This window comes from Triticum aestivum, chromosome 3B (assembly GCF_018294505.1).
Source record: "Triticum aestivum cultivar Chinese Spring chromosome 3B, IWGSC CS RefSeq v2.1, whole genome shotgun sequence".
Lineage (NCBI taxonomy): Eukaryota > Viridiplantae > Streptophyta > Magnoliopsida > Poales > Poaceae > Triticum > Triticum aestivum.
In genome coordinates, this window is record NC_057801.1 from 773764567 (window position 1) to 773783344 (window position 18778).

The 18778-nt window shown below is 44.4% G+C and overlaps 1 pseudogene; it reads right to left on the minus strand.

Moving 5' to 3' along the window:
• Positions 1 to 14677: 14677 nt before the first annotated feature.
• On the minus strand, positions 14678 to 18298 carry LOC123066509 (uncharacterized; annotated as a pseudogene).
• Positions 18299 to 18778: the final 480 nt, after the last annotated feature.

Here is an 18778-nt window from a genome sequence, read left to right on the forward strand (position 1 = left end):
AATGAAGTATGCACTAGAAGAAAACCATATTTAGTCTGATAGAAAAGAAAACCCGCATGGGTCCCAGTGTAAGTTGACTTGTTTGTACTCTATCCTCCCCTGTGGGTGAATCTTATAGTTTTCGGCCTCTCTCATCTGGCGTTGAGCGGACCTATGCTATCGGTAGAGACTAAGTTGACACAGTTGACGACTTTACCCAATCCCATTTACCTATAGCCCACCTGGAAAAATGACCACGGTGAAAAAACAAACAGAATCCATCCATGCACAAGTGCTACATGAGTTAGTGCACTAGAGAGGGTTAATGTTTGAGAGTTAATGGATACATATGAGAGATGCTGAATACTTGGAATGCTCCCCTTCATTTGCATAGAGACCTTCGCACTAGAAAAAAAAAGACCTTCGCACTAAAAAAAAAAGACCTTCGCACTAGAACTCATTCGCAGGGCCAGTCAAAGACACTGACAGCTGGACCATAGCAGCAACTGCAAAAATTGTTGCACCAGTGGTCAATGGACTACCAAGAACTGCCACATCCAGCAGCCACTCACACCCTTGCCTAGAGGCGCACCTATAATATCGGTCTGGGATTAAGTGATCTCCCCTATGATTTTGGCACAATCCCATGTACATATAGCTCCTTTTTGGGGAAAATGTACCTATAGCTCAGTAAAAAAAGTGACACCAGTGAAAAATCAAACTGACCCCAGCCCATCAGCATACATCCATGCATGCACAAGTGCAAAGCTACAAAACACTACTTTGTCTAGGGCGAGCAAATTTAGCAACTACTCCCTTCATTCCTAAATATAAGCCTTTTTAGAAATTTTAATATAGATTACATATGAAGCAAAATGAGTGTATCTGCACTCTAAAATATGTCTATGTACATTTATACATATTTTAGTATAGACTAGATATGAAGCAAAATGAGTGTATCTACGCTGTAAAATATGTCTATATACATTCGTATGTAGTCTCTATTAAAATTCCTAAAAAGGTTTATATTTTGAAACAGAAAGAGTACTATAAGAGCATCTTCAACAATGGCGCCAAAAAACGCGTGTGCGCAGCAACTGCCATTTTAGCGCGCGGGACGTTTCCGCGCGCTCCAGCGAAGGCGGAAAACTAGCACGCACGAGAAACGATTGCGCGCACGCAGTAGAAAGCGGGCCGTAGCGCGCTAGATTTGGCGCACCGCTTCCGGCGCGCCTATAAATTGCGGCGCTCGCCACGCGGCCACCCATCGCCATCCACACTGCCACGCGCGCTCTCGCGGCTTCCTCTGCTTCCTCTGCCGCTTCCTCGCCCCGCCACCGACGCGCCACCACCGCGCCACCATGTCTCCGCGCCGCCGGGGATCTTCGGGCTACCGCGGCGTCCGTGAGCGCCCCTCCGGCGCCTTCTACGCCGAGATCCGGTCTGGCGGACAGGCGTCGACGCAAGACACTGGCCATATCGCAGATCGATCTTGTTAACACAGGTGGGAGGTCATTCTTCACCCCAGACGATGATCATTGGGAAGAAACGTGGCTCGATACCTCGGACAACACCAGCGAGAATGATTCAGAGTAGGGTCTAATTGCACCGTAGTTTTTTAATAGTGTTGGACTAGTTTTTTTATCTATCTATCCTATGATGAACTATGTACGCACTGTGAAATATCTATGTATCTTTTTTTTAATCTATGAATATGTCTTTTATATTTAGTTCGGAGTGCATATGTTGTTTGTGCTGCTCGCGCACGCTGCATTTTATTGCGGCCGTTGGAGCCAGCCCTGGCCGCCGTGCCAAAACATACGATTGGCTCGCTGCAAACGCATTTTTAGCGCGCCGCGCGTTGGACGAGTGTTGGAGATGCTCTAAAACAATTACTCGGCAACGTCGAGTTGTCTTGCTTGCGAGAAGCACTTCCCCGTTGGTGTCAAAAAAAAAAATCAGTCTCTCCTACTTAACGAACGACATCAATAATCGGGACAAGCCCATGCGCGTGGACGGTGAAGACGTATCCCATGACTCCTTCTCTAGTCAACCACGGAACAGAAAGATGGTGAGCACGCTAATCCCAGCTACGTACAACACAAGAGAAGGTCCTCACTCACCGTGAACAGAATCCTCGAAGCAGAGGAGGAAACGCAAGGCCTCCTTTGTCTGGACCATGAGGCTATCATCATAGTGCTGATTTCTCTATAAGATGAACCCATGCTGACAGTTTTGCTCTCCATACGACATGAAGAGCAGCTCGCCGAGGTCCACCGTGGCGGCTATCTTGGTACCGCGTCGAAGCTCTCCAGGTAGTATCATAACAAGTCGGTAAAGATCAAACGGCGCCATCCTTCATCTTTGACTCACACTTCTTAAGTCACTTTATTTTGCCGAGTTCTCGACAGATGTTACTCGACAACGTTCTGTTTGCCTATGGAGTGTACGCTGAATGCCATTTGCCAAGAGCAGTTTTCGGTGATGCCTTTGCTGAGTTTTTTTAGTCCTTCACAAAGTTTCTTGGGCACTCAACAAAGTAGGAGATTCCAGTAGTTCGTTCACGTATATTAATCTAGTGCCTAGACCTATCAAGAACACCTTTAGCTTCTTGATATCGCTTCAGAGATGTATGCATGCAACCAAGTAAATTAAGTATAATTTGGGTTAATTATTCGATGTTGTATTAAGATGTTTAATGTGGATTTTGTGTCAAGAGATGTCGAGTTCAACGTCTTACCAATATACTACTAAAATTTGATGATTCACATTAACCTTAACCTTATGCTTTTCAGACCTCAATGAGTATAGAAATGGTAACACAGTTCACAGACCCATCTTGTAAACATTATTGTTCACCCAATTGAATAGATAATGCTAGAGAATATGTGAAACTTGGTCTTGCAGACAGGCATCCTTTGAGGTCTATGGGCTTAATTGTCTCCAAATTGCTATTGTTTATTTTTCTAACTACTTGTAATTAGCACAACTTTAGTAGATTTCACACCCTATGAATGTCAAGCGCTAAATACAAGCTCTGTTGTTTGATTAAGTTTCGATTCACGTCTTAATGCGTATCATGTGTCTATCAAAATAGAGATGTTCTGCTTCCACCAGGTGCATTTATAGACTCTGTAATAAAAGCACATGGATGGTTGGATTCGGGTTCTCTTCTTCAAGCAAAAGATGTGGTCTTAATGTTTGTTGGATGGATAACTTATGCAACCACCATCCTTCCGTTGTTTTTAAAAGCATTTGATCTTGCCTTTGCTCAATATATTGGCTTGGCAAGCTTGTAACCGGCTTATGATTCCCTACTTGTTGTCACCCGTTAGAATAGGTTCACCCATAAATGGAATACTACATCAAGAGAGGAACCCAATATGGAGGGGTTGGATATGTACTTTGCTGCTTGGATTATGAGGCATCGGTTAACAATCAGCTGCCGGCTCTTGACATCCCGCGGCCCAGTGGTCGACATTTTGCGCCACTCTTCTTCTATAGGGTCGGAGCAGCCCCCGTGCAACCACAAATGACTTTGCTCAGGGTTGGTGTTGATGAGAGACCCATGGTCGTTGCATTTGGAGAATGACTTGTGAAGACGATGACATTTAGATAGACTAATTGAGACGCACCTTGGTTTTCAAGGTGGCAAGGTTAAGAAAAAGGCGAGTTTCATCAGAGCTTTTAGTCGTCCGCTCGTGGCATGGCGACAAAATCCCCGAAGCAGAGCAGGAAACGCAAGGCCTCCTTGGTCTGGACCATGAGGCTATCATAGTGCCGATTTCTCTATAAGATGAACCCATGCCGACAGTTTTGCTCTACACACGACACGAAGAGCAGCTCGCCGAGATCCACCGTTGCGGCTATCATTGTACCGCGTCGAAGCTCTCCAGGTAGCATCATAACAAGTCGGGAAAGACCAAACGGCGCCATCCTTCATCCTTAACTCACAGTTCTAAAGTCACTTTATTTTGCTGAGATTACCCATTTGGTTCTCGGGAATAAGTATGCCGAGCTCTCCGCATACGGTACTCGACAACGTTCTGTTTGCCTAGGGGGTGTACGCCGAATGACATTTTCCGAGAACAGTTTTCGGCAATGGCTTTGCTGAGTTCTTTTTCGTCCTCCACAGAGTTTCTTGGGCACTCAGCAAAGTAGGAGATTCCACTAATGGAATAGTGAATGGTCGTTCACGTATATTAATCTAATGTCTAGACCTATCAAGAACATCTTTAGCTTCTTGATATGGCGTCAGAAGTGTATGCATGCAACCAAGTAAATTAAGTATAATTTGGGTAAATTAGTCGATGTTGTATTAAGATGTTTAATATGGATTTTGAGTCAAGAGATGTCGAGTTCAAAGTCTTACCAATATAGTAGTAAAAGTTCTTGATTCACATTACCCTTAACCTCATCTTTTTCAGACCTTAATGAGTATAGAAATGTTAACACACTTCGTACACCCATCTTGTAAACATTATTGTTCACGCAATTCAATAGATGATGCTAGAGAATATGTGAAACTTGGTCTTGCAGACAGACATCCTTTGAGGTCTATGGGCTTAATTGTCTCCAAATTGCTATTGTTTTATTTTTCTAACTAATTGTAATTACCACAACTTTAATAGATTTCACACCATATGAATGTCAAGCGCTAAATACGAGCTCTCTTGGTTGATTAACTTCCGATTCACATCTTAATGCGCATCACGTGTCATTCAAAATAGTTTTGTTCTGCTTCCACCGGGTGCATTTATAGACTCTGTAATAGAAGCACATGGATGGTTGGATTCGGGTATGTTCTTCAAACAAAAGATGTGGTCTTAATGTTTGTTGGATGGATAACTTATGCAACCACCATCCTTCCTTTGTTTTAAGAGCATTGGATCTTGCCTTAGCTCAGTATATTCGCTTGGTATGCTTGTAGCATGCTTATCATTCCCTACTTGTCACTTGTCGGAATAGTTTCACCCATAGATGGAATACTAGATCAAGAGAGAAATCGCAGTCACCAGAAGTTGGGCTTGTACTTTGCTGCATGGATTATGAGGCATCCGGGAACAATCAGCTGCAGGTTGCTGAACACCCGCGGCTTTGAGATCTACATCCTGCGCTAGTCATCTTCTATGGGGTCGGCGCAGCCCCTGTGCAACCACATATTGGTTCACTCAGCGTCGGTATTCGTGAGAGAGCCGGGGTCGTTACATTTTGAGAATGATTTGTGAACACTGTGACATTTGGACAGATTCATCTTGCCATATCTCGGTTCTCACCCTGGCGAGATTAAGAAAAAGGCGAGTTTCATCGGAGGTTTTAGCCGTTTGCTCTACCCACTTCAAAGCCGACCAAATCAAATCTCGTCCCACTCATCCCACACATATTCATCAGACACACACACCTCGTCGACAGAAATCCACTCGCCCTCCATGCCACCCCATGCACGCACACTCACCTCACAGTGCCAATGGCAACAACCAGCGCCACCTCGCCTAACACATCCTCGCCATCCTCGTGCTCTGCACCGCGTGCCGTCCATGCTCCAGGCGTCACCATCTCCGCAAAGCCAGAGCAGTCGTCGTACCCGCTCTTGCAGCCGCCGTCGAACGAAGCACCCACCATCCTGTCAAGCCTGAGCCCCCCCCCCTCTCCCAATCCCAACGCGCTCGAGCCCGCCTCTGCGCGTGTTCGCGCCCTTTGTAGGTCGGTCTGGGATGCAGTCCTCCGCGCCCCCGCCGCCCCGCGTAGCATCGGCGGCGCTCTCGGCCATGGGGCTCATAGACGCATCAGGAAAAGTTGGCCAAAATGTTTGTAGGTCGGTTGGGCCCTGTGTTTGCCTGCGCCGTGTTTTTTAGATTTTTTAGTAAACTCTTCTAAGTTTCATCCATGTGTTGATAATTTTTGGCCAGGTGCTATATTCTATAGACTTTTTTTTGCGAATTTTGTTATGTGAAGATTTTTGGGCCATTCTTGTAATAAGACTAGACCGAATAGTTTGTTGATGATTATACGAAATTATCATCCTTTTTCCAATAAAGCGGGCTTTATTAACTCAAATGTAGCATTAAGGGGATACAGACACATGATGAGGAATACCCGTCTCTGCACAACTAGCATGGACACAGCCAAACACCAATAATTTGACAAAGCAAAATTTAAAAACCGACATATCGGCAATAGTAAAGCCATAGGACCAACACTATGCCTATGTCAATGGAGGTGATGGACCTATTTGTAGATTATGCTGTCACCTATGTTGGGTGAAAAAGTCCCTAGCCACCCGCTCCAACTACATACACACCCCTTGAACAGCCATTTCTACACCGTATGGTGTAGCATAGATCACATATGAAGTCCATGAGTACAATGAAAAATAGCCTGCAAATGAATGGACTTTTTACCATTGAGCACAAAAACATTTCTACGTAGTCATAGCCATCATAATGAGGCCGACGTTCCCACCCTTATTACTGTCCTAAATCTATTTGGGATTCCATCCAACAAGTCACAGTATATGTTGGTAACACTAATCACGGATACAAATTGGATGCTATTTGAATGACTAACTATGTAGAGTTTGCAAAGTTGCACTGAGAAAGATTTGTTTGATTGTCTCATCGTCAACACTAAAACTACACTTCTTGTTTCCCTGCCAATTGTGACGAGCAAGATTGTCTTTGGTTAGCAAAACTCGCCCTCGAAGATAGCACATAAAAACCTTGCCTTTTAGTGGAATCTTCGACTTCCAAATTTGCCTATTGTTCTCCACTGGATTCTCTCAATGCGTAAGTGCACAGTAAATAGAGTCGACTATGAAGTACCCATGTGCATTGAGATTCCGGCAGAAAATATCATGTGCTTGTGTCAGGTTAATCAAATCCAATCGGCAAGGAAGATTTTTAAATTTTGAGAGAGAATTTCACTTCTCGGTCTCTTCACCAACTAGGGATGCACATATTCTTTTTAGCATGAGTACCAAGATAAGCATGGTTCTCAAAGATTTTTTTTCAGCCCCTAGTTGTGTTCTCAAATTCCAAACGAAAGAGAAAACAATTGAAGGGTAATCAGCCTTCCAGGGACCTATGCGCAAACATAACAGGCAGTCACGAGGGACTCTTTGCGATAATAACCACAACACCAAGCTCTGCCCACGCTCACACCCACTGACGTGGGGCCATACGCCAGCTGTCAAGCCATGCGGACGACGCATACATGGGCGTACGAGCAAAGGCACCGTATATGCACCATTCGGACAAGTTATGGCACCACTTTTACGTATTTTGCAACTTTAGGCACTAAACTGAACGCGCTGGACAAGTTTAGGCACCTGTGGTGTATTTACATCTTTCCCAATCTAGTCCACCTTGACAGTTAATGCATGCTTCAGCTAGATGACGACAAGTAATGTGCTTGCGATTGCAGGGTAATCATGTTGTTTCTGATAGCTTTGGCTGCACCTATTATTTGCCTCTTATTACATATCAGGAAATCACTGGTTCTAGGAGTGCCATTTTTTCGACAAAGAGTTATATATTAACATCAATAATATATTAGGTACACATGACTTATAAAACGACACAATAGTAATACCTAGTAGAGACAATGAGGCCGCACATCACTTTTGTTTTCAAATAAGGCCATCGCATGGCTTTAAATTAATGAAGCCCTTACAACGGCCAGTATAACACGACACCAAACACACAACAACTAAAGTAAAAAAAATGAAACAAAACAAAAGCGGCTAGATACAAGGTGCCGAGGACCATCAACTAAACCCCAAAAGACTACTGGAAAACATTGGCTGGGACAAGGAAGCACCGCTTGAAGTCATCGAGGCCCTCATCCACCATGAAGCCAACCGAAGCAAGAATGAGGATAACTCAAGAAGGGGACTAGTCATCAAGGGACGCCATGTCGTCGCCATCACCTGGACACGGAGCAATAGCGCCATCCAACTATATCGTCTAAAGGAGCACCCTGCCCCCTCGCCATGGCTCAAAGGGCGTCGTACCGTCGACAATGAGAACGCTCACCTAGCTTCTGGATGGACACTAACGCTGAGACCACATTTGAGGATTCCGAACATAACCGCTCGACAAACTAACACATCTTGAGATGACCATCAGAGACGCTACAGAACCATCAAGCGAAGAGGAAATTTTCATCCAGTAACACACCATCGACCACCACAAAGGACCTTGCTCATGAGACGGTGCCTCCAAGAAGGGAATGACATGACAGTGCCACCACTGCACAACTTCACATGTCAGAACCATGGCTTTCACACAGAGCACACCGTGGAGGAGGACAACCCACAGAGACGCCTCCAAGGAGGGAAACGACGCTCGAGAGCGCTGCCGTCACTGGCAATGACATCTTTGTGCAGAGTATTCACCGAGATACAGGCCCCCAGCCAAATAAGGTCATATGTCAACACCCACCAGCGGCCAAAGCACATCGGAGAGTTGAGGTAGCCAGATGGTGAAGCGAGCAACACATAGATCTATTCAAGCGGTGCGGAGACTACACCTAAACCAAATAATCGAGCGGGCCACGGTGCCGCGGCCACGGCGCCACACCAGCACCGCACAACAGCACGCGGCGCAAGAATGCTGCCATGCCAGCCGTCGGGGGCCGCCACTCTGGGAAACATAGGATCGACCTCATCCGTCCCCTTCGAAAGGACAAGCCACAAGCACGCAACCAACCGACCCAACTGCCATGATAGTGCTACTCTGGTACACCCAGCCTCGAAACGCACACCTGCAGGCAGAGCCCAACCAACTTCGATGGTGGCCTACCATCAGAGAAAAGGCCTTGTTTGGCATAGGCACGACGTTGACTAGCTGGGACAGGCAGGAGCCCCTAGCCCCAACCTGTGGCCAACAGTGGTCGAGAAGGGCGACTGTGATCAAGCCAACCTGCACCCTTGTGGGCAGGCCCCCATGGCACAGATCTGGAGCAGGCAACGTCGTTCCCGCGGCGCCACAGACGGCTGGGCTTGAAGACGGAGGGCTCCGCTCATCCTACGCGGGGAGAGGCCAGGAAGGTACATGGCGATGTGGAAGATCTGGGTCTTTGCGCCGACGATCCATAGCATGAGCGGGCAGGGGAGAGGCGGGGGGGAGAGGAGGTGGAGGGGAGGCCCCGCCGTCGCCGCGGGCGGCAATCGGCGGTGGCGGCAAGGTGGGGAAGGGCACTAGTGGGGGACTGACGGCGCTAGGGTTGGCTCCCCCGAGTCGACCAGGGAGGACGACACGGGGTTCGAGGTGGGGGAAAATATTTTATGTATCCGGCAAAACACGACTAAAAAGTTAAGAAAGAGGAAGAATGAAGAATAAACAGAGGCAACACAACAAAACCCTGTAAGAAGCAAACACGCACCAACATCAACCACGTCCTTTAACAACACATGGACTATGAGTAGAGAAGGACTTCGGTACAACCACCCCCCCCCCCCCCCCCCAATAAACGTAGAAGGGGTAGTATTGTCCATACTAAATTATGTATTAGTGTACCCACCGTCCGTCGTAGGGCCGGTCGCCCGTGTACGTCGCGCCCCGTACGCCCGCGTCGTACGTCGCGCCCCGTGTGGTTCGGTAGTGTGATCGAGGAAAAAAAACGCCCCACACCGACACCCCATCTACGCGTACGCAACCCTAGCGGCATCAACGCCGCCGTGGTCCGCCGCCGTCACGACGTCGGGCGGCGTCCGTAGTCACCCACGCGGTGTCTCACCGGTGTCGCGTGAAACCGACACCCCATCCCCGCGTAGGAAACCCTAGCGGCATCAACGCCGCCGTGGTCCACCGCCGTCATGACGTCGACCCCGACGTGCCCGTCTAGTCGCGAGCACCGACGGCGTCTGTAGTCACCCACACGTCGTGACGCCGGTGAAACGCCCAGCGCTCCCGTGAACGTTCTGTCCTGGTATGCGCCCTCCACGACGTGGGTGGCAGCAACGCATCGGCGTCGACCCCAGGCGAGGACCCCTCGATGGCGCACAGTAGGTTCCCGGGCTCTTTTTTTTTTCTTTTTGATTTGTCCATTGCATTTTTGTGCATTTTTGTATGTAAAATGATTCACTACTTAGCTAAATAAGAGAGGAGAGTAGTGACCTCTTAATGACCTCATAATGATTTTGTATGTTCAAATTTGTATGCATGCCACATAGTCATGTCACTGTTGACGAATTTACTGTATTCGCGATGATGTTTTGTGGAATGTTGGCATTGATCTCACACCTTATTCGTATGTGCATAGATGGAGCAAATAACCGGATACGCCAGTGATGATTCCGGTAGCGATAATGGATCCTCGTCATTGAATGCGAATCAACCTCCCGGAGTCAACTATATGAGTCAGGATGAATCGTACAGTGGTAATGTAAGTGCCTTCAATGTTGACCAAAACATAATGAATACGAGTTAGTTATTTCACACTTACATGTCCTTTTAAATTTGTACAGCTACATGGCAATGATGACGATGAGGAATATGATATAGATGAACAATTTTATGCAGATAGTGTGAGCCAGGTATGTTGAAAAAATTGTAGAGAAATGATTGACATTAAAATTGTATGAACACTTATGTTACTTTACATGTGCACAGATAAATGCTAATGTTGACAATGAGCGTAATAATATAGATGATGACAATGCCGAGAGCGAGGTCGATGCATCTCGTAGTGGGAGTGGTAGCCAAGTAAGTTATTTACATTATTTATGGTTAGTAACAATACAAGAACAGATTGACATGCAAGGTTATATGTCATATTTTGCAGGGAGGTGTTGATGGTCCTAGCGGGAACGATGAGCACAATGATGATGATCAGTTTGACCTTGACATGTGCTATGATGAATATCAGCAAGAGTCACTTGATAGGCATTGGGCAGTGATGCTAAAGACATTCAGGTCATTAGACGAGGTGTACACGTTCTACAACAAGCACGCGAGAGAACGTGGATTCAGCATCAGGAAGGACTCGCTAAAATTCTTGAAGGATCGCACAAGGACTCCGCACTTGAGGAGGTATCTCTGTTCCGCCGCAGGAAAACGACAGGCCAAGTTCTGTACCATGGAAGGCCGGACCCGCAGGCTTAGACCGGAGAGTCGATTCTTATGCGAAGCCCATTTGATAGTTAAGCTTGATAAAAAGCTCAATCTTTGGTATGTCAGCAGTTTCTCCGATGATCACAACCACACTCTTGCACGACCGGACGAAGTCCCTTTCCTCCGATCTCATAATCAGATCAAAGCATTGGAGAGAGCTGAGATCTTAGCTACGGCTGGAGCTGGGATAAGAAAACATATCATTTTTGACAACATCGTTAGCAGGTATGGGTCGTATGCAAAGTCACCGTTTCAGAGGACAAAGTTGTATAACATGTGCTATAGGGAGAAGATGAAATTGCTTGCACAAGGTGATGCTGATACTGCCATAGGGATCATGTTGACCAGAAAGGACAGAGATCCAGACTTCTTCTTTGAGCACACGGTTGACGCTGAAGGCAGGCTCCAAAACCTTTTCTAGTGTGATTCGCAGTCACGCCGGGAGACTATGGTGATGTTGTTGTGTTCGACAACACATACAAGATGAACAGGTATGGAATGTCGTTCATCCCTTTTGTGGGTCTGAACAACCACCGTTGCACTACGGTATTCGCCTGCGCCATTGTTTCAGACGAGACTGAGGCTCCATATGTTTGGTTGCTTAACACGTTCTTGAAAGCTAACTGTCAGAAGAGGCCCAAATCTGTAATTACCGATGGAGATGCAGCAATGGTAAGGGCCATCAGGAAGGTGCTTTCTGATGTGTGGCATCGTCTATGTTCATGGCATATTGAAAAGAATATGCAGAAACACCTCAACCACAAGTCATTGAAGGAGTTTAGGGCATTATTGTACTATGCCACTACACATAAGGTTTTTGAGGAGAGATGGGCCGCGTTTGTGCGCAAATGGCAGACGGAGAAAACGAAAACATGGCTCCATAGGATGTACAGGAAGAGGATGCTTTGGGCTGCATCATATTTGTCTGGTGGGTTTTTTCCTTGGTATGCGCAGTAATCAGAGGAGTGAGAGTCTGAACTCCAGCCTGCACCTTCATCTTGACTATGGTATGACAATCGTTGACATGATTGTACACTATGAGAATTGTATTGTTCGCCTCTGTGAGAATGAAGCTTATGATGACTACACAGCCTCACAGACTCTTCCAGCAACAGTGACTGAGTGTCAGGCCATTGAGTCGTATGCTGCGAAGCATTCACGCAGGCAAACTTTTATATGTTGCAACAAGATATGAAGAAGGTACAGGAGCTTGAGGTAATTGATAGACTGACAAGGACCGATAGTCAGAGATTTGTGGTTGCGTGGAAGAATAACAGGGATCACAGATTTAATGTGGACTATACGCCAGGTAACTCCGCAGAAACTATAAAGTGCAGTTGCCGAAGTATGACTCGCAAAGGGCTTCCTTGCAAGCATATTATTCATGTTTTGAATGCACTGAACTTACCTGTGATACCCAAGTCTTGTGTCCTATGAAGATTCTCAAAAAAAGCACGAGCTGGACTGCCCGTGAAGCGCACCAGCGATTTGTTTGCGTAGGATTGGTCCAGTGGTGAGGACAGAGCTAGATATAGTGAGTTGACCATCAAATCTTCAGAACCATGTCATGTCGCATGCAGTAATCCTTTCTTATTCGACAAGTTGATGGCAGCTCTAGATGATATTATAGCGAATAAGGACATACAGGGAAATGAAGATGATAGTCAGAGAAGCTTCGTGAATAATAATCCATTTGAGCCTAACCGAGACCATATTCTGGTTCGTGATCCAGTAAAGATTTCCACCAAGGGCGCACCTAAGCAGAACAGTAGAGGTCGCGGTAAGGGTGACCCAGATGTGACAAAAAATGAGAGGCCTAAAGCATTTGACGAGAAATCTGGACGAAAATGTAGCATATGCAGCGGCTCGGGTCATAACAGGAGCACATGCAGCAAAAATGAAGAGTATGTCTATTATTTGTGTATGTTAGTTTTGCTGTTTCATTTACGGTACATTGATTCTCATAGTTTTTTGTATGCAGCAACTGGGCTTGAAGACAGAAGTGACGACGGTGCATCTGTTTTACTGCTTCCATTTATATGTAACTGTACGTCTTTTTGCTTTGTTTATATTAGTTTTGTTGATTCATCTACCGTACATTGATTCTCACAATTTTTTTTATTTATTCTATGCAGCAACTGGGCTTGAAGACTCAAGTGAAGAAAATGCAAGTGCTTTACCTCTTCCATTTATGTTCATGTTGAGTATTTTATATGTGTGAAACAAGCTTATTTCCTACAGACCGTTCTCATTTGAGACTTGTTATTTTCTGTCCACTACAATAAAATTACTGTGGTGGCAATTGTTATGTTGAGACATCATTGTTGTTGATATAAATATTCACTATTCATTGTTTATATGATGAATTCTGCATGTATTTACTATATATTCATTGTTTATATTATGAATTCTGCATGTACTTACTAGTCCCGTCGGCTGTCAACTATATTTAAATAAGAGAAGTACTGTGCGAATTGTAGTTGAAAAAAAAGGAAAAAAATGCCCACCTGTCTCCACGGCGTGTCTTAATAAGACCGTCGTTATCAAGCCCAGCGGGCGACTACAACTGGCGATTCGGAGCACGCCGTGGAAACCAGGCGCAACAGGGCAGAATGGACGGGTACATCGACGGGGTAATAGACCAGAGGAGTTCAATGTGGCGACGGGAGCTCTGTATATAAACTGGTCGTCGTCGCCTTCGGCCGGCAAGGTGGGACTAGACTGAATGTTAGTTTTCGTCGCGCGTCGTCTCAGCGGGGGTAACTGGGCCGGCCCACGGCGCGTCGAGCCGTTCAGAAGTCTGCGCCGTCCATTGCCTTTTTGGGCCGGCCCACGTCGCGTCTGGCTGTGTCCACGTCACCCCGCGGCCGACGCAAGTTTAGTCCCACCTCGCCGGCCGAAGGGGACGACGAGCAGCTTATGTACTCAGCTCCCATCGACACATTGAACTCCTCTATTACTACCCGTCGATGGACCGCGTCGATGCTGCCCTGTTGGGCCTAGTTTGCACGCTGTGTTCTGAAACCACTGTCGTAGTCGTCCGGTGGGCTTGATAATGACGGGCTTACTAAGACACACTGTGGATGGGCGGGCAATTTTTTTTAGCTAAAATATTTTTTAAGCTTTTCTAAACTAAACTAACACACAGTGTGCTGTAAACTAACTTTGTGCTAACAAAGTAACACGCAGTGTGATGCCATAGTTTAGTGTACAAAACCTTAACAACAACACGATTACATATATGTAAATCTAAACATTTCGTTTATTTTTTGTAAAAAGTTTTTTTTGTATTTATAAATAAAATCGACGCGTTTTTTTAATAATGCGTTACCATAGTTTACAACTATTCGGAAACAAAAAAAATCATGTAACAAAAAAAAGACTGATTATATAATATTTATGAAACACAATATCATGTGGTCATAAAAAAAGGTAATTAAGTGTATAATCTTTTAGGAACAAAATAGTGGCAAAATCAATAAATATGTCTATTACATAAAATTTATAAGCAAGTGCGCAAAGCGTTTGGAAAATATAGTCCTCCAGTACCACCCAATCACATGCAAAACTCCTCCGTGCCGCATCTATTTCTTCTTCTTTGATATCCGAATAACTTTGTTTTTCACTTCATCAAGCTTGTTTCTTTCCGAAAAGATAAGTTGCGCAATCATTACCTCTCTCGAATCATCAATTGACCTCTGAAAAAAAAGTGATGTTAGCACAGCGTTCATAGTACATCGTAGTACAAACATGACTTGCGTACCTGTGAAAATAAGCCTATCCATTTGTCACCATCCCAATATTGAAAGCATAGAAGGAGAAATATTCCACACGAATTCCTAGTGCATACAATTTATGAAGATTAAATATCTACTGTACATACAGGACCGACATGCTGTCAAAGTAATAACTCACCCATCATGTTGTTTTGGCATGTCATACGTTTCAATAGGCCAATTGGAAACATCCGGATAATTCACAATTCCGGTTGCATTTGCTTCCTGGATATCTTCTGCTAGTTGTTTTCTCTAAAGATATAATAAAAATGGTGGAAAGAATGTCATTCAGTGTACTAAAAAAACCAATGTTACCAAATGCACATTTGAAAGTTAAACCTACCAGGTCCTCAACGAGTTCTCTAATAACACTGTCAAGTTTTCCGTTCATCAACGAGTCAAGAACCTGAAATTCTCTCTTCCCGCGATGCGTGACGACAATAATTCAGAGATTGTTCTGCTTGTTTAGAGGAATGTAAGTCTGCATCACAAGGACCATAAAACACAATCAGCACATACTATCATATGTATGTACCATGTAACCAATCAAACTTACCTTTGATTTTTTGAAATACTCGTCCTCACATCTATTCACGGGTCCATTACTATGTCGGTCCTGTATGTACAGTACCACCCAATCACATGCAAAACTCCTCCGTGCCGCATCTATTTCTTCTTCTTTGATATCCGAATAACTTTGTTTTTCACTTCATCAAGCTTGTTTCTTTCCGAAAAGATAAGTTGCGCAATCATTACCTCTCTCGAATCATCAATTGACCTCTGAAAAAAAGTGATGTTAGCACAGCGTTCATAGTACATCGTAGTACAAACATGACTTGCGTACCTGTGAAAATAAGTCTGTCCATTTGTCACCATCCCAAAATTGAAAGCATCGAAGGAGAAATATTCCACACGAATTCCTAGTGCATACAATTTATGAAGATTAAATATCTACTGTACATACAGGACCGACATGCTGTCAAAGTAATAACTCACCCATCACGTTGTTTTGGCATGTCATACGTTTCAATAGGCCAATTGGAAACATCCGGATAATTCACAATTCCGGTTGCATTTGCTTCTTGGATATCTTCTGCTAGTTGTTTTCTCTAAAGATATAATAAAAATGGTGGAAAGAATGTCATTCATTGTACTTAAAAAAACCAATGTTACCAAATGCACATTTGAAAGTTAAACCTACTAGGTACTCAACGAGTTCTCTAATAACACTGTCAAGTTTTCCGTTCATCAACGAGTCAAGAACCTGAAACTCTCCTCTTCCCGCGATGCATGACGACAGTAATCCAGTGATTGTTCTGCTTGTTTAGAGGAATGTAAGTCTGCATCACAAGGACCATAAAACACAATCAGCACATACTATCGTATGTATGTACCATGTAACCAATCAAACTTACCTTTGATTTTTTGAAATACTCGTCTTCACATCTATTCACGGGTCAATTACTATGCGACTCTACTTCATAATCGTTACCGGCGGTCTTCTTTCCGGGTCTAACGTGAAGCAACCAATGTATCCTCCAAGTTGTCAATATGAAACGATCATCACTAACTTTGTCGACCAAATATGATGAGTATGCATTAATTACCTATAAATAATGTGTCAGATTTAACAATGGTGTTTTCGAATCAATTGTAAAACAATATATGAAATTAACTTATGTCTCCACTTAGCCACTCATGGTTAATAATCTGACAAGCTCTCCGCACAGTGAGACCTTCTTCCAAGCCATCATTGCAATTTTCTGTTTTGGCATGTTTTTGTGAATGCTCATGCGCGTGCACGTACTTGATGGACGCTTTCACCACATCATACTCATCACTAGATTTGTTGACACCACCATTTATGAAAAATTCTGTAACGCACAACTCAAATAATTATAAACGCAAATATATAAATAATTATTACGCAAGAACAATTAGAAACACAAAAAACTTACTTCCTTTCGCAGAACGTTTTGCACGCTTGTTCGGTTTAGGGACCACATAAGGAGACTTGACATGCTGTGATCCTTTGCGCTTGCGCCTGCCAGTAACCTCCTCCACTTCCTCTTGTACTCCTTGAGAACCAAGCGACGCATGCGATGCAATTTAGTCCGTCCCTAAAGATGTGGCAGCTTTTTCATCTGATACTTCTGGTACTTGGATAGGATCATCCATATCACCCTTGAAACTATCCCAGTACTCAGGTGTGCAGTAAAAAGGTGTGTTTCCACGAGAAGTTACATCACCGCCGTCATCATCCTTTTGCAAATTCATTTTGGAAGGTGTGCGGAACCGGTCTGAATCATCTTTTTGATATACAAACTCTTTTTTCGGACGTCCACCATCGTTTGAAGACTCATTAATGCCTCCGTACAGATTCTCTTCGTCCTCTTCCAGGTTACTGGGTTTGTAGAAGACGTCGGTTTTGTTCAGTTTCTCAATCATCCTCTGCAAGAAAACATTTTATCTTAGTTCTTCAATTCAGTGATGGATATTAAAGTGACGTGCTCAAGTGTTACATGTGCGCATAACTCTGGCAAACGAAGCAGTTCCTTTCGAAGCTCATTCATCTCACTCAAAATCCGGTCCATAGTAGGCTTCTGGCTCGAAGCCTCTGAGGTACTGCCCTCTTTCCTCGTTCCAGTAACGTTAGACTTTTTGCTACTAGCTTTCTTGGTTTTTTGAGCTTCTTCTTCTACAATTTTTTTCAGCCTATACTCCTCTGTAATGTTGTCATCGATCTACAAATGCAACAAGAGAATTATACATACAAACCATACGCACACTTAACTTTGTTTCATAAATGTAAAAAAACATGATTACTAGGATTACCATCCCAACACCACGACCATATTCATAGTCGTATTTGTCTCTTCTCACAGCCATATCTTCCGTCCAGTTCCTCATCAGCGGGCTCAACAATTCCAACGGATCATATTTGGACCGGTGATTGGTTGCACCTTCTCCCAGTATAGGTACTGCAAAACACATAAACTAATTAAATTATATGTTTTTCCGTGACATTTTCTAAGAAAAGTGTTCAAATTAATAAATACAACGTACTTGCAAATGGGCGAGGTTCCCCTGGGGCCACTGCCTAACATGGCCGTCCTGCAGAAGCTTACCAATCTCCGACAAACAGAATCGTGAAGTGAATGCATTCCAGTTGAACTTCCGTATCAACTTAATATTTTGCACTAAGGCATAGTATTTTTTCGGAACGTATTCATGAGACACTGGTGCAATTATAGTTCCTAAAAGAACTAGAAATGTCATCCGAATAAAGTCATTGTTGTTGTTCTCACAATCTTTTCTATGAGATCATCAATCATGATCTTACCATTTTTCTTGCTAACAAAACTAACTGGTATTTTTTGGTTGCTTTTTCTCCTTCAGTACTAAGAAACCCAAAAGCATCCACTCCATTGTTTTTCCAACCAAAAAGGAGTACACATCATCAGGCTTAGTGAAATAAGACCTTTACTTCCAGCAGTACTTCCAGAACTCTCTTCAACCATAAATTTTTTGCTACTCAGATTGTAACCTTGGAGTAAAAAGTGAAGCAAAAAATCACGCATCTTTATCGATGGTATTCTAAACATGCCCTGCATATCCGTTTCATAAAACCGGAATTTCTGACTGGGTGACAGTTTGTCAACTAGGCTAACCCACTTTTGAACAGAACATGGAATCACACCGTCGATATTCATACTGCATCAAATAGATTTTTGTCACATACCATCGTACTGCTATGAGCCTCATTGTATAAAGCAACTGGAAAAAAAACTTACACGACAGCGACGGTGGGAGAGGCACCGGCGGCGAATAAAGGGCGACGGGTCAGGGGACGCAAGCCGGCGCGGGCGCACGGACGGTGTTTGGACGGTGGGATCTACATGTGAAGCG